The 24,505-nt window shown below is 36.4% G+C and overlaps 1 protein-coding gene across 4 annotated transcripts in view; it reads left to right on the top strand.

The window, feature by feature from the left end:
* FIGN (fidgetin, microtubule severing factor) overlaps positions 1–24,505 on the top strand; it is a 106,542-nt gene that overhangs the window by 23,023 nt on the left and 59,014 nt on the right. The window lies entirely within an intron of this gene.

Genomic DNA, 24,505 nt, shown 5'->3' with positions numbered 1-24,505 from the left:
CACATGCCAAAAATACACAATAGTGTCTCTTGTTTTTGCATTTGTTTTACTATTAAAATAATGTTTCAGTTTATGTCAAACAGTTTCATTTAATGTAAAGATTTGTTTTCCTATTTCTTAATGTTTTTTTCAAATGGTTTTAGCATTGTCTCTAATTCATGGTAATTTGGAAGCACTGCAATGAAGTAACTTGGGTGCACACTTTGTAGTGCGATTGACTTAGTGACAGTGCTATGTCTTCATTTGTTCTGGTTTTTCTTTTTTTTTTTTTTCTTTTTAAACACATCTCTTTGGGTCTAGGCATGTTATAAATGTGACTGAACAGAATTGTTAACATCTGCAGAGACAGAAACATGCTGCCTGCTTGTACGTACTGCAAAATTCTAATAGTTTTGTGCTATCTGTTAAATTCAGCGTGCTTTTTGCATTGTGGCACAGAACAGTTGTGCTGTGAGGGAAGCTGGCTGCCTGCCAGCCATCGACTATGAAATCCCAGGTACCTGAGAGCTTATCAGTTCTTTTGATTTGTAAAAGAAAAAGTGATGAAAATGTTGGTAAACTGCCATGAAGGTTTAAGGCTGCTGGAATAAGGAGCCGTGTAATCAGATTGGAAAATGGAGCTTGAGATTCTCTGCATGTGAAGCAGTCGCCTGTGGACCTACCGAGATGATGTGCAAGTGCCTGAGCTGACCACTTTGTTAGCAAATCAGCTTGTTTGCTGCAGCAGCAGGGTAGAATAGGCTCGTCCTTGTGATGGTATGTAACACAGGTAATATCTCTTGCTTTGCACAATGTAATCAGCTTGCAATTAGCTCACTCTACATTAACCTTCTTGATATTTTTCCCTTTCGTAAGACTGTGCACTTTAAACAATTAACTATAGAAAGTAATCCTTCAAGCAAATCAAAGCAATCCTTTAATTTTATCACCCTGCTGAAAAAGTATCAGGTGGTCAACTGGTCTTCATCAGCTGCTGGAAATTCTCAGGCTCACTGTAGCGTGGAGAGGTTCTTTAACCCATTCACATTTAGAAAAATGTCAAGATTTTATATTTCTCATATAATATAATGCTGCATTGTGAAACTGCAATTGGAATTGTTTTAATGAAAAACATTGGGAGAGCTCTTTCATATACAGACAGCTTTTATGCTTCTGTTTGTTTAGGTATTTCCATACACTACCTCTCAGAAAGCTTTGATGACACAGCCACTTGTACTGATAATTCCACTGCTTCACCTCCAGTGAACTTGATTCACTAAGGTTGAAGAGAACAAGGCTATCGTTGCTGATCTTCTGCGCTGCTTTTTAATCCTCTGAAATAAAAGTCAGACAATGGTAAAATTTGTGTGGTAGGCAAACTTCCTTTTTGGTAGGACAATGAAAGTTTTAATGCCATTTGTGAAAAATAGAAGTTTCTAGCTAAGAAAAATAAAACTGAAATTAAGAGAGCAGAACATTACATGCCTTGTTGCTATTTGAATGGATTACCCAGCCAAAAGTTCTTTTGTCTCTTTGATAGTTTTGGGTTTTATTGCAGGTTAGAATTTTCCAGAGTCATCCTGTAAAATATGTGATTATTGATACCCTTGTAATATTGTATAATAGCAATATGCCTGGTATTTCATGTAAAAGTTTGCTTCTATTTAAATAACTGTTTGAAATGCATTGCTTATTTCTAAACTTAAATCACTCAACAGTTGTGCTCATATGAATAGGGGCAGTGAAATTACTGATGGACATGTTACAAATAATAGTGGTGTGAATGAGCCTTATTCATACTACCTTCATTATATGAAAATAAATATTGTTGGAAATTTAAGGCTGTAATAAATAATGATCTGAAACTTCTGTCCAGATATTTTGTTTAGAAGATGTTGGAAATGGTCAGCAGCTGCTTTGCCACCCTCTACAAAATGTCATTTAATTGAATTCCAGTAGATCAGAGCAATAAACTGAATTTATAATATGTGATCTGCTTTTACCAATGATTTCTGTGAAAGCAGTATTGACTGGCTGTGTTAGTCATCTTTTACCTCTCTTTGTAGAATGTGAGCATGTTTTGAAAGTACAAAGCTAGATCCTACTAATCATATTGTGTTTATCATATTTAATGTTGGCTTTGGCTCAGTTCTAATATGTATAAAAATGCTGGAATTTATGTGCACATCTGTTTTTGTGTGTCCCGTTAAAAAAAAAAAATAACCTGCATACATCATATGCTGCAAAGATCTACTTTATATTCTTTTAGAGGACAAACTCCATTAGATATGCACTTACTGTACATTGGATTGTAAATCTTACAATTTAATGGTAATTCAGTGAGCAGTTATTGCTTCTGTGGCCTTTTTTCTTTCTTTTTTGTCCCATCTCACTTGTGAAATAGGGTTACCCTTTACAAGTGTCACATCCATAGATTCATCTTTTGTACTCTATAGTTGTTCCTAGTGCATCATTCTAAGTGAAAAGAAAAATAGGAAGCCAAAGCTACAGGAGGGGCATTGGGGGAGGGAGGTCTATACATAGAAATACAGCATATAGCAGCAGAAAGACCAAGGCAGTTTAGCATCAATCTAACAGATTAAAATTTTGCTGTAAAGGTACATTTTCTTTAACCTCATTCTCATTCGTTTTCCCCTACCACTGTAGTTGGCGTTTGAATTCCCAGGAAGCAGAAATGGTGTCTTAATGATACGAGCCTTTTTGCCTCGCTTACACTGCTAATACTCTTATCCCTTTTCTGATATGAAATACTTTTTGCAGAAACAATATACACATTTGTAAAGAAATTATAAAAGGATTCTACTTTTGAAGATAATGAGTTCTCTTCAGGAACTGCAGGTTACGTGAAACACAAATGAGCTCTAAGTGGAGGGATTTAAAGTCCTGCTACAGCATTTAATTTCTTGAGGAAAGGAGTTCAGTTCAAGGTTAGCCTGTTATTGTGGCACTGGCAACTACTTCTCTCATTCCTGTTCTTCTGCCAGCAGTACTGCACAAAAGGCAGTCATTTTTATTTAATACGTAGGGAGGTATTAATCACTGCAGTGTTTTGTCGCAAAAATTTGTCTTATCAAATTCATTGTTTCACCACTCATGACAATAATAGGTGTTTAATTACTCAATAAGAGCAGTTTATAGATTCCATTTTTCCTGTTTGCTGGACAAATGGTATTGATTTTATACTTTGATGCAACATGAAACTGTATTAAACACAATTAGAATTGTAAAGCTGGTAATGTGTATCAGTTATGGTAACTGAGCTCCTTGCTGAAGAAACTGCATCTTCCAAATTTTTACTGTGTTTAAATTCCCAGGAGGAAAAAAGATCTTTAAGGACATTCCTTTTACTGCATGAGCTCTTGATGTCTTTTCTTCTTATTTTTCACTAGCATTTATGCTTGCTACAATCTTTACATATTCAAGACAAATGGTTTATGTAATATTTTTTCAGTTAATACTACCTTTATAGTGGTAATAAGTTGTACAGATTCCAACCTACTCAACAATTTTACCATTGTCTCATCCTACCTTCATGCCATACTTATGAACAGGATACCTTTTGTGAAAAATAAAAATTATGTATGCCAAACTTGAATTTGGACAGTAAAAATTTATGAGGCTGGGAAGACAGAAGACTTGCTATTTTTCCTAGAACTCTCAGTTTTCTTGAGAAGGTGGCTATTAAGCCACATATGGGTTTTTCTTTTACTTTCTTTTATTTTTAGTGTTACACTGTCATTCATGAAATTTTTTGATATATCAATACCTGCTTAGGCTTGAGTATTTTCTTTGGGTATAATTTTAGTGGATTTACAGAAGTTGCATTGCCAGAATGATTGTTTATTGCTTCCTTTGTGGTCAGTCCATTTTTATTTACAATTCTTTTCTACTACCAGTGCTTGTGTAACAATTTTCAGTTGGAAGTGTTTAATGTTTTCATCATTTTGTTTGCTTTTGTTTCCAAAGAGTCAAAGTTAAACAGCAGGAATTGAAGGTGAGCATACTCAAGTATCTATATCTGAATCAAGAAAAGAAGAATGATTCCTGTCAATGTGCATTCCATTTTACAAGCTTGCTTAAGTAACCAAATCTTATGATTTTTGTTGTTCATTGGCTTCAAGCTTCTACATAAATAATTTGGATAACATCCTTAGTGTACAATTCCTAGTTTTTCTTCTTCTTTAATTTTATTTCTGAGTTGTGCTTGTAGCCCATATTTTACCTCATTTAGCTCAGGTTGAATATTTCTTAAAAGTACATAAAGAATTTGTGAAAAATGTGCCATGACTGAAGAATATTTTTGAAGAAAACATGTTATAGATAGTAATACCTAAATTTTTCCTGCATCTAAGCGCTTTCAAATTACAGGTTAAGTAGAGAAAGAAAATGCACTTATTTGAAATACTCATTGAGTTGCACCATTAGCAATTGCAGGTGTGGTGTGTGCCTGTTGGGGAGCATGGTTAGTATCAAGAAATATCCATTGTTTAATCACCAGTTTTTAAAGGAAGGCATATTTTTGTTCCCTTCTTTGGGGTCTGTTCATATCGCAGTTTCACAAAATGTGTATTAGCATACATATATTCATGATTGTGTTATAATTGTTTCACGTCTTTTATGGAATATTCCCCAAACTCTGAAAAGCTCCAGTTCTTACTTAGGCTTACTTAAGAGCTTCAGTGGGACTACTCATGCTTAAACTTAAGGACATGCTTAAGTGCTTTGCTGAGTCAAAACTTTACACTGAGTGGACCTTCTTGTTTCTCCTTTCAGACAAATGATTTATTTCCTATGTGTTCTGAATAACTTGGATAGCAATGGCTCTTTCCATTGTTTGTGTTTTAGGCGGTGAGTTAGGTGTTCTTCGCTTCATGAAAATCAATACAAATTTCAATTACACAAACAGCAGGTGAGACATTAAAATTAAAAGGATGTAGGATGCACATTTTAATCTGTGGTGATGTCTCAGCTATCCAGATGTTATGGGAAAATTGAATAAATCTAAGTGGGATTCTGAATAATTGAATATATTGTTCTTATTTATTTGGATTACTGTAGCACTTAGAGGTCTCAACCAAGATGGTGACCTTGTTGTGCTGGTATTGTAAAAACATGTAGTGAGAGACTGTTCTGCGTCAGAGGGGTTACATTCTAAATAGCTGAGACGCACAAAGGTTAATAGGGACACAAAGAGGCGCTGAAATGTGAAGAGACTTGCCCAAGGTCATATAGCAGGTCAGTAGCAGAGCCGTGAGTTAAGCCTACATCTCTGGACTCCTATGCACTAGATTGCTTCTCCAATGATTAAACTATCTGCCTTTAATAGCTATTGAGGGAAGTAATTGTCTTTGATTTAGCAGGGAATTTTGGACAGTGATATTTGTCTGCATTTCTTCTCGGTTTCTGCATGTCATAGAAAATCTAGAGATATAAATCAAAAATACGGCAAAGAACATTAAAAGCATGATTCTTATTTTGCCTCACTTACTGCAAATTTTGCAGATGCTTCTGGAGAGGTGGATGCTGTTACATAGAGTGCTAGCTAGAGCTGCTGGTGTTTGTTGCTGACTTACATACCTGTTTTTCCTTTATGTAAAGTCAAATGTACGGCTAGCCACTTTGATTGGCTCTCAGGGAATAAAGTTTTAATTACTTTGGCCAAGCTGTCCTGAAGCCTGTATCCTCCTTATGACAGTTCACTTCAGAAGCCACACTGCTTCATTTCAGTAACTTTATTACCATTTGGCTCAGAGATTGCTATTTCGCCTTGGCCAGAGATTTCATCAGTTGCCCGGTTCACCTTTGTCCACACTATACTTGTGAAATGACCTGCTCCTTTACTGCTTGTCAATAGTAAATTGCTGCATCCTTAGTGTCCAGGCTGAAGCACAGTAAAGAACACAACTCTTTATTAAATTAGTGGATTTTACACTAATTTTTTTTATTAAACCTGAATGTGAAAAGTCTTAATTACCATTTAATACCAAGTAATTAAAGCACTGGCCAGAGTCACCTACGTAAAGTGCATCAGTTTGAACTGCCACCTGATTAATAGGCTTGGTCATATAAAAAGTTCAGCATAAAAGCATGCTCTGCCAGGGTCACTGCTTTAACAGCTGTAGAAAGTGCAGTTTTTGCTGTAATTTGGGTCTAACAATTGGATCAAAATAATAATATGTGAGATGTTAGTGGCTGGCTTCTGCAGTGTGACGTCAGGTGAATTATTTTAATTTGACATCAGTTAAATTGGTTTTGTAGGATATATTTATGAGCAAACTGGTTTGACTCAGATCTTTCCTTAATTTCATTTACATTGTTCAAAATGAACAATCAAGTAGAGTTTTTTTTCCAGACTTGTCTTCCAGATCGGAGTTAAGTTCAGGGAAGGTGGTAACGTGCATCAGTACTGTGTCTATATTTTTGTCTGTTTGCATACAATCATTGATTTATTGTAGCTCAGGTGCTGTCTGCACTTTGGTTTGTGTTTGTCTGGGAGTGTGTGTTTGGGAGTGTGTCCACAGAGTAATACCAAATAGCTGGCTTAATAGCTGTATTTTTATATCCCTGTACATACATCTATATCTCTATATATATACCTCCCAGTATTGTATTCTGTTATAAAAGCTTTTCCTGTGCCATGCTTAGCCCCAGAGGCTCTGGTCTGCAAGATCATTCGAAAATTGTGCTGCGTTCACATTTAGCATGATGGTGTTTTGTTTTGTTTTTTAAACTCTTAACAGTTTATTGATGGGGCCTGAACAAACTGCTGCACCTTCAGAGGACTCAATTAGCTTTTGCCTGGCTCAGTGTGTGTGCAGCAGGCAGCCCATGCATTAGCAATTGCAGGATGGGAGCTATAATGATTTTCACCTACTGACGGCTCTGTGAGCATTAATTTTGACAACACCCTACAAAGTAGGTAAGCGTGGTTATCCCCACTTTATTACTGAGCCCACCAGAGGAAGGATTAAAGCCTCGATCACAGTGATAAGTGTGCATATGTTCAGCTCTAAAACAGTAGGCAGACCTGTGTGTTTAACTGGAAGAGCCTTTTTCAGCAAAGTTAAGGAAAGATGTATTGAGCTAATTTTCTAAGTGAGCAGAAGATTTCCATGTCAAAGCTATGTTTTGCATCTGGGATGCTTGATTCTATCTTGTTCGTACTTCAGCACACCACCTTCAAATAAACTTCCAATTCTTCTTTTTATTAAGTACTACAATGATTACTTAAGATACAATAGCAAAATTCTTAGCTCTCATATTTCCAGTGAAGGTTGCTGACAGTCGTGTGTGTTTTTGCTGTGAATTCACTTCAGTTTTGATGTTAGTGTGGATCAGATGTTTTATTTTGCTTTTTTGTTACTGTTTCTGAATGCAAATTTTGTATTGAACTATGTTCTATATAGTTATAACTCACAAGGTCCTTAGCTGAGATTCAGGTGTCTGTCTTGGGTGCCCCACTTCTCTGTAAGAGCGTGTGTGAAGAGAATGCAGTTAAATCCAACAGGGGTGATGTCAGGAGAAACAGTTCTCTTGCCTTTCTTTGGTTTGAGCGTTTTTTTTGTTTTGTTTTGTTTGTTTTTTGGTGGTTTTGTTTTGGGTTTTTTTTGCAGCCTTCTTTGGAAGCCATGGCTGTGGCAGCTTACCCAGCCATGAAAGGGGCCAATGTGCTCTTCCTCCTGCCTGGCTGGAGGTGAATCTCCCACTGCTCTAGGCAAGCCAAAATGTCCTTGGGGGCAGCTTATGGGCTCTCTCGCAGCCTCGTGCTCCAATACTCTCTTGGGCACAGACTGCAGGCTCTGGGGGCTACATTCAAGTTTTGCAGGGAGCTGGGATTGATTTCATTCCATCCTCTGTCCTGAGCTGCAGGAATTGGTTTTTGTCCAGCTCTGCAAGTGGAGCACTGCATGGGTAGCTCAGGACCATATTGCACATGGTGCCGTATGGGGCTGGCACAGTTGCTGCTGAGCTCCTGTTCCTTTCTCTCCGGATGTTCATAAAGCTCTCCTTTAATTTGTCAGTTGTGGAGAGCATATTTTAAATAATAAACAGGAAATCCAACTTCCTTTCTTTTTTTTTTTTTTTTTTATGTTTTTTTAGAGTTTGCTCATGATCTGTTGCTGTTAAGGATAAATGCCCCTGCTAGATGGGAATAAAACCACTGATGTATGTTCAGGGGCTCAAAACAGTTACAGGTTGTTTTGTTAACCATATGTCTTTCAGTTTTACTCTTGAAACAGGACCGGCACAGCAATAAATTGAAACTTCAACATTCACAGTATTTCTGGTTCTGATGAATAGACACAGCAAGCCTAGCTATTTTTTAATGTTCCTACTATGATGAAATAAGTTTAGCTGAATGATTCTGGGGAGTTGAACAATTTTGGCATACTGAGCAAGGAAAAGGGAACTGTGCGATGCTAAGTAAGTGATTCACTGATTAAACTATAGAAATTATGCCTCAGGCAGTGCTGTAGTTGGACTTTCCTGTAAAACTGTGTTCTTTTCATAATATAGCTGATACACACAAAGCAATATAAAAATGTCAGTCATTCAAATTCAGGCATCTGTACACACATTTCTAAAAGTCTTGCCCTATTTTTCAGGTGCTGAAATAGAGGCTGAGGAATGTTGCTGGAGTAGGATTGTGATCTAGCAGACAGTGACTCTTGTGGTAGTCAGATGAGATTACAAGGTGGTCTTGTAAAAGGGTTAAATCTTGAGAAGGTACTGGGGAAAAATTGAAAGGATTTATTAGTGTATTTGAAATTGTTTTCTGTTCAGACAGTAGAAGATTGATGACACAGCAGCAGCTTTCTTTTTCACACTGAATCTAGACCTCTCAAGCATGTTCATATTCTCTGGTAGAATCTGTTGGAAATCTGTCCACAAAACTCCACGTCATTACAGCTGAAAAACTTAGTCTGGAAAAATGAGTGTCATGATAAGAAGAACCCATTGTTTTCAAAGTCTCTTGTTCCAAGACTTAATTTGACAAGTTCAAAACAGCCCTCATGTGAATACATGACAAGAATCTGAAATATTTGAGCTCAGGTCCTCTGTCTTTAACTATGCTGGTTCTTTGCTCTCAGATATTTTAAAAACTAGCGACTGGTTTCAAATTGTTCATGGTGAGCACTTTGGTAGGAATATAGGTGTGAAAATGCTCTCTACAGAGTCCCCCAGCTGCATGCAAGCAGAACGAAATGAACAGCAGAAGTGTGGGGTTTGGTTTTTTGTGTTCTGGAAAACTCTCCCATGGACAGACCAAGTACATGACATTTCAGCCTGCTCTGAGAAGGTGAAGGTTAGTAACTGGGAGAAAAAAGAAAGATAATTATCATAAAGATTGACGTCCAAGCTAAATAAATATTTGAAAGCTCTTTAACAATTGCGTCCTGTCAAATTTTTCAATGTAGAAAACTATTCTATGCAAAGTAAGGTGCTGAATGCTGATGTATTTCCACTGAGCGACATAAGTCCATCTCAGTTCTGGTACCTGCTTGACACAGTATAATAAAAGAAGAAGAAAGAGTTGGCTGAACAAAACATGGAATTGTTTGGTTCTCTTAAGAAATGTCAGCATTTATCTAAGTAAAACTATTAAGCCATAACCTGCATCTTTTCATTCACCTTGGTGTATGTCAAGGATAAAAGTTCAAACCAATCCTTTTCTTGTATATAATAATGGAGTGCAGTTAATTGCAATCTTTTTAAAAGAGTCTATTAAGAAATCATAGCAGATGAACAACCACTAAAGTAGAAAATCCAATGCATTAAGAATTACAGGCTTGCCATATAAACTTTAAATAGCATTTACCAACACTTAGAAGAACATTAAGAGTAACTTGTGTTGTGGCAGTATTCACAGAAATGAAAATTAGAAGAAAAAAGTACTGTAACTATACCGAGCCGGTGTCCTTCTCATTAAGAGAGAGCATTGACTGTCACTCTGGAGCAAGGAAGGCCTTTGCATGATGTTTTGACAAAATGGCTGATGTTAAATAATGGTTTACAAATTAGTAAGTGACCACACAGTACTGCAATGTAGTTGTTTTTGTGGAAAAATATTTTGCCTTTCACTAAAAAAATAATAGAAGAACCCTAAACTAATTTATTGTCCTAGAGGGAGATAAAGGGGGTCTAAATAAGATATCTGAGTTCTTATGTAGCACTGCAGCTGCCACAAAGCAGCCCTAGTAGGCTGCTTACTAAAGTATTGGGCAGTTGAGGCCTATTGGTCCCTGCAGGTACCTAAACAGGGGGTGGATCAAGCACATCTGGGGGAGCTTGGTGAGGTAGGGAGATATGTCCGAAATAAAAATGTACGTTTGCAAACATGACTGTAACAAGAGCCTTGCAAGCTTAGACTGAGGACCTGCCTGTCTGCCTCATGGCATAGGTCAGTAGTGGATGGCAGTGTGACATTCCCCAGGTGTGGAGCTCTGCAGGAGCTGCAGACTGAGGCAGGAACAGGGTGCACCCACACTGCCACAGGCTCTGCAGGACAGGCTGCAGTGCTCAGCTGGCTGTTTAGTTTCCAAAGAGGTGTAACTGTTTGTAGTGTGTAAAGGCATTGGATGGGAAATAGGAAAGTTTTAACTGATTGCCATAATATCTAGCCATTGAAGCAGGTTTAGGGAGAGCCTTTTTTTAATTCAGTGGGCAATTGTTAGCTATTAGCTGGAAATATGCTAATGGATCTAATAGGAATAAAATAATAAAGGATTCCATAGAAATGGTTCAAACTATCACATTTAATAGGCAGTGATAATCCTTCTGTAGTTTTTTTTATCACTGTCAACTTCTAGAGAAGTAATATTTTTCCCCTGTCAAATTTCATAGATTGGAAATGTCTTAAAATTGTAATTTCCAATAAATTTATATAGACTTTTTCATAGGAATGCATATATTGCTATGAGTACTCAATTAGAAAGTTTTTAAAAGGAAAAATATATTAAAGTAGAGCCTTCTAAGACACAGTCTTCATGGAATCACTCAGTGGAAAGAGTCTTGCTTATGGTACCTTGAAAAATGTTCTGTCAGAAGAAAATATTGTATTTAAGACAGAGATTAAGAGAATGGTAATCTTTAGAGAGAAAGCAAAAAGTGTGGTGGTTTTTTGTTTGGTTGGAGGTTTTTATTTTGAAAGGCTTAAAAGTACAACTGCTATGGTGGAAAGAGATAGCTGCTGTATCCTAGCAATATTTTGTGACCACTAGGAAGGCCTGAGGAATGCAGGTGGGGGTTTTGCTGTGGCTGTCCTTTGTCTGAAAGATCCTGTGGTCCTGCTCAAGGGGTGCTTGACAGGGAATGCATTTGTGGGACACTGGTTGTCTGCATCTTTTGAGGGTCAGCTTTGCACTGTCCTCGCTCTCTCACCTGCTCTGGGCCTTTTCCTGTCTCATGTGGTGGTTGGGGTTGATGTCAGACAGACAGCAAGTGCAGTTGTGTTTGTAAGAGTTGTACCTCTGCTAAGTCAGTCGCTTTTGGAGAGAGAACTAGAACAAATATATAACTGGAAGAAACCATCACGAGTTTGAGTTGCTTTTGTATCATTTCACTTGCTTTTCATCATTTGCAGGATGACTTTTTAGGAGCAATCTTTTTGTTGCTTATGCAGTAAAAGCCTTGTTCAGGAAACCCATGTTTCAATAGGGTTTAAGTAAGTAGATAAAGAAGCTTCAGCTTTTTGCAAGTGAGATTTCCTCCCTAGATGGAGTGTAGCCATGTTAATAATTTCTCTTCAGCATCTCTGGTGTAGAGTACTTGGGGAGGTGGTGGTTGGTTTGAGGGGGGCTTTTGGTCTTTTGTTTTGGGTTTGGTTTATGGGTTTTTTGCTTGTTAGGCCAGGTAATGTGATTAGGAAAAAGCAGTTAAGTTTTCAGCACTGCAAATCTTCCTTTTGGTCAAATTACTTAAAATCTCTCTTCTTAAAATGGAAATTTTTATGTCAACTGAAGTCTGGCACTTTGACAGTTATTAGAATGTGAAGTAATGAATTTATTAATTTCTAATGACAAACAAAACATTTTCACTAGCTCTTGAATGCATTGTGGAAAGCCGAAGAATAATCCCTAATATCATGCTACTGAGGCTTACATTTCCAGGTATCATTAAATATTAAGAATTGACTCCAAGTACATCAATATTAGGAATCACTTTGCACAACTTTTATGTTTCACTCTTCTTGCAGGTTGGTAATTGGAGTATTTAACCTCACTCTTCCTCACTTTATTAGAAAATGCTATTTTTTAACAATTAAAAAATACTAAAGCAGATCAAGCAGTTATTTTGACCAAGAGCTTGAAACATTCTTGCCTAAATTCCACAAATAAAAAAGCCAGCTAAATTATCACCCAGAGCAGATTTTCTCAGGGACCTCAGTCAACCTTTATAAAGGATAATTACACTGGCGTTTTAACATGGGGCAAAGGAAATGATAAAATTAGGGCATAAGAGACACTGGTCCTATTTCGAGAACACAGTAGAATAATTGGTAAGGGATTTTTACTGCTGTTTTGTTATACAGAGTGTTTTTTTCACTTTCACATGTTTGGATATTTTTTTCAGACTCTTAAGCTTTGTGTTTAGTGGCATGAATCTCAGCAGAGATCTCCCAATGTATTAATAGTACGTTTTTGAAGTTGTGGATGTTCGTGGGTGTTTTAACTGTGCAGCTTCAGTCACCTCTCCCCTCACTGACTCTTCTTATATTCTGCCTTACCTTCTTTGCAAAAGGATATTTAAAATTAATCCTAAAAATTAATCTAAAATTTTTTAAAAAAAAATATAATCTTGTTTTTGCTTTTTAAGGTCTCTTGTGATTAATTTAAAACTCAAAATTATTTTGCCAGGAGCGGTTCCCTGCAAAATACAGGCATGAATTCATAGTTCTGTTTTGGTTTATTTTTCAGGATTTGTTTGACAGAATTTCACCTAACACTCTATCCAAACCCACTAGCTTCACTTAATTTCAGCCCCAAATTACATCATTCGACCCTAGGAGAAGTTTCCTCCATTTCAACAAATCGAGCCCAAGTTTGTGTGACAGTGGATAGATGAGGTGAGCTGGTGAGGGTCTGGGAGGCATTGCAATCAGAGTGGCAGGTGAGGCAGCTCTCAGTGAATGGATTTGAAGGACTAAATGTGAGGGTTTGGAAAGGAGGAGTTGTTATAGTGGATTACAGCCAAAGTCCGTCATGAAAATATCTAAAGTTTGTCAGTAGCTGTCAGAAAACACATTAGAGGAAGGTGTATGGAAATCATGCAATCAAAATCAAGCTGTGTGAAAAGAATTCTATCATTTAAATCTAGATCTGTTTCATAAAAGCTGTGCTTCCTAAAGATTTCTGTTGGTAATCTTAGCCCACTACAGTTTATTGTGGTATAATTGAATTGTACACACGTTACCGACTGGTATGAGTTTTCTTTTCGCATTTTTTCCCCAGCTGTGGATTAATGCAGTTAGACAATACATTCCCTGTGAACTATGAGTTATGTGCCAGCAGATACTGAGAATAAGATGAAGAGCAAGGACTATTTTTAGTGTAATCAAGCACCTTAATTGAGTTTGGGATATTTGCTTTGAGTTAGATACAGTGGCAGGAAAAAATTGTAGAGAAAGCTGAACCTGCATGTACGAAAATTTGCCCTCAATATGGATGCTCTTACAAGGACTGGATAGCTGCAGAGGACTCACTTACATTGTAAAAATATACATGATTCATTTCAATTGGTCTTTTAAGTTTTTAAAATCACATTTGTCCTCTTGCTGCACTGTTTTTGCCAGTGTAAAGATCATAGGTTTTATTTGATTATATTTTGGTAATCTGTTAAATGAGACTGGGTCACCTTGCACCATGCAACATTTCACTTCACTGCTAAAACTTAATGCCATATTTTTATCTTTCACTGAGTGGATGTCAGAGGACACAACATTAATATAAGACAGGCATCTCTAATATTTCATGAATGGCCTTTAAAGAAAAAAACCTCAAAAAACAAACCTAGGAGGTAAAAATTGACACTAAGGTAGTGAAATTAGTCACCTTTCTCAAATGTGGAATGGTTTTCCATTTATGTATCTCGTCTTTTACAAGACCTATTCTTTGTCAGGTAAGGCTATTAAAAAGTACAAGTGGTTTCCTTAGATTGAATATATTGTTTTCCTCATGGGATACAGGGATTGAAAGATTTCCATGAAAAAGTGGTCAAAAACTGAAGATAATCTCCCAAAATAAGTCCTGTAGCTTTTTAGTGGATTGGAGTTTGCTATTAAAAGCTGGAAGACCTGGAATTTGGTGCCTTTTTTAATTTTTTTTTTTTTTTGTTTACTTCACTTTCAGTACCTTAAAAATTAGTTTATACTTTCCAGCTCTATAGAGATGTCAGGTAGGCTAAATCAGGACCTGATAAAGCATTCTAAAAAAGTGCATGCTACTAGTAAATTATGGAGTATTTGCCTCCTTTTTTTGTGTGTGTTTTTCAAATGTGCTATTCCAGAATCACGTGGCAATATATACAGATGTGAATAGTCATGTATATATTTATGCTTTTTTATGTTATATGTTTACAAATTTATTTAGATGTATCAAAATGTTGGATTAGATACAACTTTTTGTAGCAGTATCTCTTCATGCTAATTTTTATATATGGTAGAAAATACTTAATGCTTACCTGCTAATACATGTGAGGGTGATGTATTTTTTGCATTCTCTGATACTTAGTGGTAGGAGAACTCTTGTAAAATTCTGAATATAATGTCTAATCCTTAACTGGACTAATTGTGCCATTAGATTAAAGCATTAGAAAAAGGCATCTATGGTGCTGTGCAGGACTTTAGCAGAAATAATCATCTTATAGTCTGGATCATGTACTGAGAGGAGACATTCATGTTTCAACTCTAAATACACATGTCCAGAACTTGATTAAGCTACTAGTGAAAACTGGTATCTAATTTGTATGTAATAGTTTGGGAAAAAAAAGAGTGGGAGAGACTTCTAAGATCATCAGTCCAGTCATCTATTCCTGCAGATAGCATGCCATATTATTCTTTCCCTAAATTTGTTGGGTTCCATAAATTTATGGGGCTTTATGCTTAACATTGATTATCTCCACAAAATTTATTTTTTATTTGGCAAAAATCAGTGTTAATTTCACTTACATTAGCTTAGTGGAAAATTCAGCTAGATATACTGGTTAGGTAGACAGTTTGATGGGATTAATTGATCCCTAGTTTCTAAAATAAGTGTGCAAAGAACTGCCATCATTTTTTTCCCTCCTCACAATTCTGTTGTCATTTCAGTTCAGAACAAATACAGATTTACCTTCAGTATTGCCCACCCCACCCCCCCCAATCTGGTTTTAGCATGGTCCTTGATTTCTCTATAGAATATTGGCTAAAATAGGTGGCTTTCCAGGCAGATTTTTGTGAACTAATAGGTGACCTTTGGCACAACCAAATGTCACTGTTAAATTTACTCAGCCCTTTAGACTCAATAACTATGTGGGTTTTGTTTTGATTATTAATGTGGATTCTTTTTAATTCTCATAAGCAAATGTAAAAATCTCTCACATATGACAATATGTAGGTTTGTGGCAATCCTGAGAGGACCTTGGATCTGTCAGCCAGAGGCTTTATTATGTAATGCTGCATAAATGCTGTATTTTCATCTGTGACACATATAGTCTTGAACCTGTATTTTTCCTGTTACTTAACTGTTTCGGAACATCATGTGTGAGAGAACACATCAAAATGGAAATTGCTTCTAGAGAGGCAGCGATAAATATTGGTTGAGTTTATTGCATTGTTGGGCTCCATGTGTTTCAGGATGTTCTCAATTCTCTTGCCCTAATCAACACAGTAAATACATGCTGCGTGTTCTGATCATCCATTTGTTGGATTAACAATTTGGACCTTGCAGTTTCTGCCATATGTTTTGATTCTTTACTGTATATAGTCATGGTTATATAAGAGCATCCTCTAACAAAATTACTCTGAAACCTTCTGTCTTTTCCAGATATTCAGAGAAGGGGAAATAATGTAAATTCTGTGCATTATATGTATAGGTCACTTGTAGGTACTTGAAAATTAGGTAGTTAAACTGAGAAATATATTTACATTCACGTGAAAGTCTGAATCCTTGTGACACAGAAATTTGTTATCTTCCCATTTAAATATTGGGATGGATTGTGTTTTGTTTTTGAAAAGGTACTTACTGTTTAATCTCCAGCAGACATTGAAATAGTTGTTAGTGTATAATAGAAATACATCAATATTTGTGGTGATATATTATGTAAAAAGAAAAAAAAATACAAAACAACATAGGGCAAATATATCTGATTCTGACAGCTTTGTGCAGGAGCTTTTAGACAAAGTTGCTGGCGTATTGCTTTTATTCCATTAAAGGATTTTGCTTAAGTCTCTTCTCCCTTAAAGTCTTTATAAACAAGTAGTTTATAAATGTGTCCCATTTTTTTATCTACTCTCTGCTTTATGCCATTGAGTTAGAATGGAGTCATAGTTCCCCACCTTATCTTTCAAGTGACCATAGTACTGTCATGGCCGTGAAACTTATTCAGTTTTGGGGCCCTTTATTGTGTCAGTGGTAGTAGCACTGTGTTTTGTGTGGAGCCTGAGTACTCTTATGAATGACTTTCCAGCACCAGGCATAGTATATCCCAATTTTCTATTGTATGCTTTCCTCTGTGGATCAATATGGATTTTAATTAACATCCTAACAAAACTGTTGTTACGCTCAAAGGTCACTCTCCCTGTGTATGTTGCCGAGAACTTGGTCTTCAGCAAGTTGCTATCACACCAGACACTGTCAAGAACAACCATAACTGAAATAGCTTTTCATTTATCCTGAGGCAAAGGCACTTTTTTCCCTTTCTTTCTTTCTTCTTCAGTAGATATGCACAGAAGTTTGCTAACTGGGGGGAAGGAGCTGCAAATTTACTATAAATATCAGAGGTGACTTGATAGAGATTCTTGGAAGAAATTTCCACCATACTTGGAATGCAGTGACACTGTTTCATTCAACTGCTTTTCCACATTGCATTACATTAATAATCGCCTTGCAGGTTTCTTGGCAGATGAAGAGAAAGGGAAAGTTGGAGGATGATTTTGAATGAATGAGGATGAAGATGACCTGTTAGCCTTAAAGCTTGTATGAGGTAGTCGGAACACGAAGAGCTGTGAAGTAGGTCAGTACTTTTGTCTTCTTTTTACATCAGTTGTTAGGCTGAACTGCTTTTACAAATATTTAGCTTATATTCACACATAGCACTGGTATTTCTGTGTCTCCTCCTTGACTGTACACTATATGAGATTATTTTCAGCTGTTTTATCCCTTCTGTCATGTAGTTTTTGAAATCTCTTGCGCTAATAAGCATCTGATAGATCTCACCAGGAGTCTTGGCTTTATCTTTAGTCTTCCTTCATTCTAACAATTCTTCCTACAGTACATACTGTTCACAGGGTAGATCCGCATATTGCTGTTCAGCTGCCAGGCTCTTGAGTAATAAACCCTGCATTTCAATTCTGAATGAGTGTAAATTATAATTTTATAATAATTGTTATTCCTCTGTTGTTCCTCTGACAGAAGACAGAGTCCAATGCCACATCCTTGACAATGGATGAAGACTGCACAGCAGTCTGGAAAATAAGTTTATCCCTGATCAGTTGCTTTCAGAAATTACACCTTATCTGATAGTTCTTTCTTCAAGTAGAAGAGCTTTAATAGTGCTGGTACTTTGGTTTAGGAACTAGGACATTTGGTCCACAATGACATTTCTTTCCAAGTTTCTGTAACAGTTACGCTAAATAAGCAAGTTAGCATTCAACACAATTTCAAGTTATGAACAACCAACCTGATAATGTTTCTTGTCGGGGTCTGCTGTTATGTGTCTCTGCCCCGACACAGGGAAAGGTGGTTCTGGGCGGCCGCGATTGCGAAGGATGAGTCTGGACTCTTAGATTTTTGGTCTTCAGTTCTGTTTATTATCTCTTATCTACAAAGTTTTCTCTTTGCCTAGCCGAGGTCCGCTCAGCAGGATAGTGGAGTGCACTCCTTCCCGCCCACAGGGCGGTTGTGTCTTTTATAGTAAAAATTACGTGTGACATATTTACCTTTATTTCCCAATACTATTCATCCTTATAGACAAGTGCACTTTCACTACGAACCAATTTTCAAGTGCCAACATCACTACACAAAATGGAAGACATGAAGAAGAAAGAAGAACACAGGACCACGCCTTGTATCTTCCATTTTGCTTTCATGACCCCTTTGTACCTATTTTTTTAAAATTTATATTTCCCTCCATAAAGGTATCATTTACACTTAAGAAGTTCTCATTTCTTCCGTAACAGGTTCTTCTCCTTTTGATGGATCGAAATCCAACTACCAAATCTTTTTGGCATCATTCCAGGGTTTCCGAGCCCCCCAGGGGCTCCCCTGGTGTCTCTGCACATCCATAGTGATGTGCTGAGATCCTACAGTTTCTATTACTTAATCCAGTTAGACTTTGAGGTATTTGGTGCTGTTACTTAGACTTGAGAAGTTGAATCCAGTATTGAGCAAGCCAGAAAACCCATTTTCTTTTACTGCATTGTGTTTTGATGTTCAGTTGTCCAAATATTGCATTATTGTTATTTGTCCTCAGTCTCATTAAGCAAAGAGATAAATTTGATGCTTCTTATCTTTTTCCTTTTTGAAACTGAAATAGGGTGCCTTATTCCTCCCATGTTACAGTACCTAGCAATTCCAGGATTTTCACTTGCATTTTTTCAGGCTTGCAACTAATGTTTCTCACTATGAAGACACAGACAGCATTATATACGGTGGCAATGGGAAGGAACCTCCGCCATTAAATAAAATGTAATGTTAAACTCCCATTCAATAAATTATAGTATTAATAATATTGTTAATTATTGTTATATATTAATTTTGTTCTATATGTGTTTTCTGGTAGCACTTTAAAAATTGCCACCAGTTACCTGCCTTGATTAAAGGAAGTAGTGATACTGCCATGTTATAACATGGATTGGAATCTAACTAGGTGTCCTTTTCAGTATCTGCATTATTGTTGTCATTAAATCCATTATTCTTGAGAATAAAACTTTTCAATTGCTTGATTACTTAGAACTTATACTTTTGCTTAATAAGTTGTCCTTTATTGGATATTACTGTCAGCTGTGCAGTATCTGGTAAAAATACTGCATATACACCATCACAAGCTTAGATGTCATTTTATTAGGAGGTGCTGCCTCAGCAGAATGAAAATATTAATCTAAAAGAAGTGTATTTTTTTTTCCAAGCAACGTAAACAAATCTATCCTACTTAGAGCTGCAGTGTCAATATTTTATATTGCCTATGTTGACTTATTCATTGTATTTTTTGGCATATGGGATAACTCTGAAGATTCCAATTCTGGCCTTTCATTTTAGGCCAGTTCAGGGTATTTCCGGCCCTTATCTGAGATATTTTTTCAGCCCCTGAGTAGTTTTCACATGTAATAAATGTGAAATACCTATAATACCTAATGTTGCACTGAACATTGACTCCTTGGTGACGTGGGGAGCAGGCACTCCTCTAAGCTTGTTTCATTCAGAACAAAAGCTTTAGCAATTAAATTTTGTCCAGTATTCTAGAGACTGTCTACAACTGCTGAAGCTTTTTGAGCTTTGACCTTAGCTTGCAGATCTTCCACTGCTGGAAGAGAAAAAAAGAAAATGTCTACCTGGGATGGAAGGAGAGTTTGCTGAGAATTTTTAGCAAAAGACAGAGACAGCTTAAGACCCATTTTAGTAAATTTTAGGTTCCTTTCAAAAAAACTTACTAAAAAACTATAAAGACTTATTTGGTAGGTACTTTTTAGCTTTATTACTTCTATTTAGATAATACCATTGTAGGGTCATTATGCCAGAAATATTATCACTCATACTCCCATAGAAAATATGAAGAGTTTCTGATGCAAATACTAGCAAAGAGATATAACATTGGTTGCATTGTCCAGGACTTTCATTAGAGACAGTTTGTTTGTCTATAGATAACCAGTTCTTTACGTGTGTTCCTCATTCCAGAGCTCATTCCATAGCATCAAAATACCTGTTGTGTATCTGGTAGAGCTGGTCAGTGACAGCCTCATTGTGAAATCAGCTCCTCCAGTTAACTTCTTGCCTAGGTTTGTTGTTTCTGCTCTCTAGAATGTAACATTTGCTTACATTTAGCCTTTGAAAGTACAGGTTCTTGCTCAGAAATTTCTGGACACGCTGTCTTGCTTTTAACCCCCCTCCTGTTCAAAATATTATCACCTAAATAAAAAAATCTTTGTATCTTTTGTATCATCAAAGTTGTCTGGTTGAAGATAGTAGCAAAAAATATTCTTTTATGAAGGTATTTACTACTTCTTTGAATAATTTTTCTTTGCTAGTGTTACTTTGTTCCTACCATACATGCTCTGTGGGTTTTTGCTGATTGTCTGCAAAATCATGCAATTGTTGTCTTTCTTCCCTGCATGTTAACCTGTGTATTTCCACGTGGTAGTTGTCAAAGCAGGTACAATTCAAAGATGTGTTTTTGTTGAATTTCAGCTTGTAATTTCTATACTGATCTATGTTGCTTGTAGCATTTCTAGTAGTATTTTGAATTCTTTCTAATGCTAAAAGTCTCTTGGCTTCTGTAAGTGACCATCCTTTCCATCAGACTATTTTTGCTTTCAGTAATGTCCACTAAATTGCCCTGGTTGTCTTTCTCAATCCAAGAACATTCTAAATCTTCTCCCTGGTTTCAATTTGAACAGCTGTCACATGTTTTGCTGTATCACACACTTGTAGAGAGCAGCATTCTTTAAATCCTGGAACGATTTCATACCCACCTTCAACTGAATTTTTAAAAAATTGATAGGTGTATCCTGTGCTCAGAGACAGTTGATATCTAAAGCACCTGACTACCTTTCTGTTTTGCTGGCAACTTTGTCCTGCAGATGTAGAATTTCAGTTGCTTGTTTGTTATTTTGGGAAGTCAGAGTTGGTTGGGCACCATATTTGCTCTGTGTATTTTTGGAGGGATGTTTTACCTCTCTTCTACTCACTGTATGACAGTGTATGCAGTGAGACTTAATCACCTGACATGCACATGAGATCTCCACTTTATTCTCTATCTTTCTCCAAAATGAGACCTCCTCATCACTCCTGCAGATAACCTGTTGGAGGGACATATCAAAGACACAAGGGAGGATAGCACAAAGGTGAAGGCCATGAAATTACCATTTGTCTGTAGTCTTATCACCTCTTGTAAAGCAATTATCATTGTGTCAGTGACAATCCTGGCATGTGAGGGAAAGTTTTCATTAGTTTCTCTCTTTCCGTAATGGCAGCCCACTGCAGTAGCAGCAAAAGTCATGTTGCTGTCTTGGCTTTACCCAAGGTATTTGCTTTAGTTAGATGATCAACCTGTCACTGATTCTAGAGACCTCAAGCCAGAATTATCTGGTAAAATGTGGGCGTGAAGAATGCCCAGGTGTAGGTTGAAGCTAGATTTATTAGTTATATTAAAGTTACTTCAGGGATGTTTTTTGCAGGAGAATTACTCTTATCTTTTTTGCAAATATCTTATGGAATAGGAAAACAAATGTGGGTGTTTTCCAAAGAAGATACTAATACTTTGGAAAGTAAATGTTGCAATGAAAGGACATATTAGTTGTGGGGAACAGCATTTTAATCTCTCAATGCAGTAGCTACAGCAGTTGATTCTTGTAACCTCTGAAAATTAAGAAAGGGGAAATTGTTGAAAAGTGTGTCTGGAGAGCTCTAGTGTAATTCTAAGATATTCTAGAATTTTGGAATAATAATTTTAGAAAGAACACTTCTATTTCTCAGGTTAATAGAAAAGCAAAGAAAAAACCTAAAATACCACACAAATCTGTGATGACCTTGATAATTAGCATTTATAGATCCAAGTGCAAAGGCAGACAGTTCTAAAATGAGTGCCACTAAGGCAGACTCTTCACAGGATTTATTTTAGTTCTTGAATTTTTTCTCTTTTACATTGATTGCTTCAAATAATGAGAGAAATTGGAAACATCCTTGTTATTCAGTAGCCAGGTATTTTATCCTGTCTAGAAGAAATAGAAATGATGACAATATTTATGTTACTGTAAGTAACATAAATTACCATAAGTAACATAAATATTGTGGTACCTTATTCTGGTTCCTTACAAACCTACCCCTTCTGTAATGCCGTGATTTACCAGGGCAATAACCAAACTGAAGTTATTAATATAGTAGTCTTTAGGGATAAAGGGGATTAGAGTAAAGGGACAAACATTTCTGTTCATGAAATAAATTAAACTTAAGACTCTGTCATATGTATTGGTTATGAAAATACATGTTCATATATTTCTGTAGTTCATACAACCAAAACATCTTATAAAGATAGTGAAATACTCTGTAGCTTCCTCTCTCAAATCTGATGGCTATCATGCTCTTCTCTTGTTATCATTCTTTAGGTGGCTTGTTCTAGTGCCTTTTTCTTGGAATTCTGAAGCTGACCGTGTTCTTTAACACAAGTATTTAATAAAATAATCAGTCCATGCTGAAAGAAAATAATCTCATATGGACTGTAAAGGAGATGTATTTACTATTTAATGTTGAGGCTAGAGAGACATTCTTTGTCCATTATTTGAATGGTTTACAGAACTTGATTTTGCAGTGCTTGTTTCTTGCAAAAGTCCAGTTACATCCTGGGGAAGGTGTAGTCCTCAACCATTAGTTTTTTTCTCTCAAATGGAAGTTGAAGAAAAGTACCACAGACAAACTAAAGAAAATATTAATATAAGGTATTCTGCTTTGTACTGAAGCAGATTGAAACTGCTCCCATCTCAAGTGGGAAAGGTTGTCTCCAGTGGATGAACAGGTATTAGGAGTTAAATGAGATGAATTTTTTAAAAAGTTGGATCTGCAGCCCTGCTTATGTCCCTAGTTTTAGACAAGTGCTCTAAGGGTGTAAATTTTTTTCCAAAGTGAGAATGCAATAGGAGTTCATAAAAGTTAGTTATCATACTATTACTTATGCAGAGTTACCATAAATCACAGTATGGGAGTGATTCTATTAGCAGTTCACTTCACTGTTAACAGACAGAATTTATGCTAGCAAGGTTTATGCACCTTCACCAAGATTATACTCAGGTTATTTATTACATCTTATCAATCACATAAGAATATATTTAATTTTATAGTGGTGACTTTCCACTATATTTCCTTGTTCATTATGGTTTAGCGAGACAGAGAAAATTAACAGTGGTGGCTGATATGCGTGTGCATATGTGCTTGTGTATGTGTGTCACTATATAATTATATATATATCTCTATATGTGTATGCACATATCTACAAGTGTCTGTACATGTCAGAGCATCACATGTACAAACATCCATACAGGTGGTTATGCATGAAACCTGTTAATTGCAATATATTACTGGTTTTAAGACAGCTTTAGTAGTGTTAAAACCAAAATCTACTATCAACAGTCAGTATCACTAGTCCTTCCCCCCTCCTCAGGAGTTTAGTGCTTAATGGGATTCTTTTGGCTTTGAAATTGAAGAATTTTATTAGTTGCTAAAGCTATTCAGTAAGAGGGTATTTCAAAAAGAAACGTAAATTGCAAAATGCAGTGGGACACTTACTGAACTGTTGGTATTGTTTTGTCAAAAAATGATTTAAAATGAACTAGAAAATTGCCGAACCATCAAAGTATAGGATGTGGGAAAGTTAATATATTAAAGAAACACTATCATGAGAAGAAGAAGTGCCGTTTTAAAAATGATATTTTAAGAAATTCACTTATATAGAGAATAGGGCAAAATCATAATCTTTTATGAGCCAAATAAAGACTACCTAGCTACTGCCACTTGATACAATACTTTTCTTATTGAACTTAGGGGAAAAAAATGTACTACAGAGGACTTTTTTTGTGCAATATAGATTTAGTTAGCTTTTTAACTTAAAAATGGAAGAATGGTGAGACTGTTCTTTGGATACCAGGATGATGCACAATGCCCTGCACCAACATGTGCATGCAGCAGTGTTCATACGGGCAGGGCTGTGGTGGCTCTGCAGCCAAGGTCCTTAGATTTGACAGGCTGCTGTTGCACTGGCTTTACTGACAACCTATGTAGTTTGGTAGGGAACTTATAGTAGTGCTTCCTTTAAAGACAGAAATATGCTTTTCTTCAGAAATGGGCTATCTTCAGATATACCTGGGGTGTTATTTTTGCTTTTGAGATAGGCTGTGCAAGTAACTGAACAGAAAGTTAATAATTCCTATTTTATGTGATGTGGCTTCTTGTGACTGGTCCACTGTATAAGAAATTCATGTGGCATTTTAGAAGACCAAAAAACAAGATGACATTTTACTTAAGATCACTTGTTAATGTTTGCTTAAATATTACCTCAGGCATGTTGCATACAGACAAAGGTAAGAACAATTAGTATTTATACT

This window comes from Onychostruthus taczanowskii, unplaced genomic scaffold (assembly GCF_017590055.1).
Source record: "Onychostruthus taczanowskii isolate IOZ18803 unplaced genomic scaffold, ASM1759005v1 scaffold20, whole genome shotgun sequence".
Taxonomy (NCBI): Eukaryota; Metazoa; Chordata; class Aves; order Passeriformes; family Passeridae; genus Onychostruthus; species Onychostruthus taczanowskii.
The sequence above is the reverse complement of the archived record's forward strand: the minus strand, read 5'-3'. Positions and strand labels throughout refer to the sequence as shown.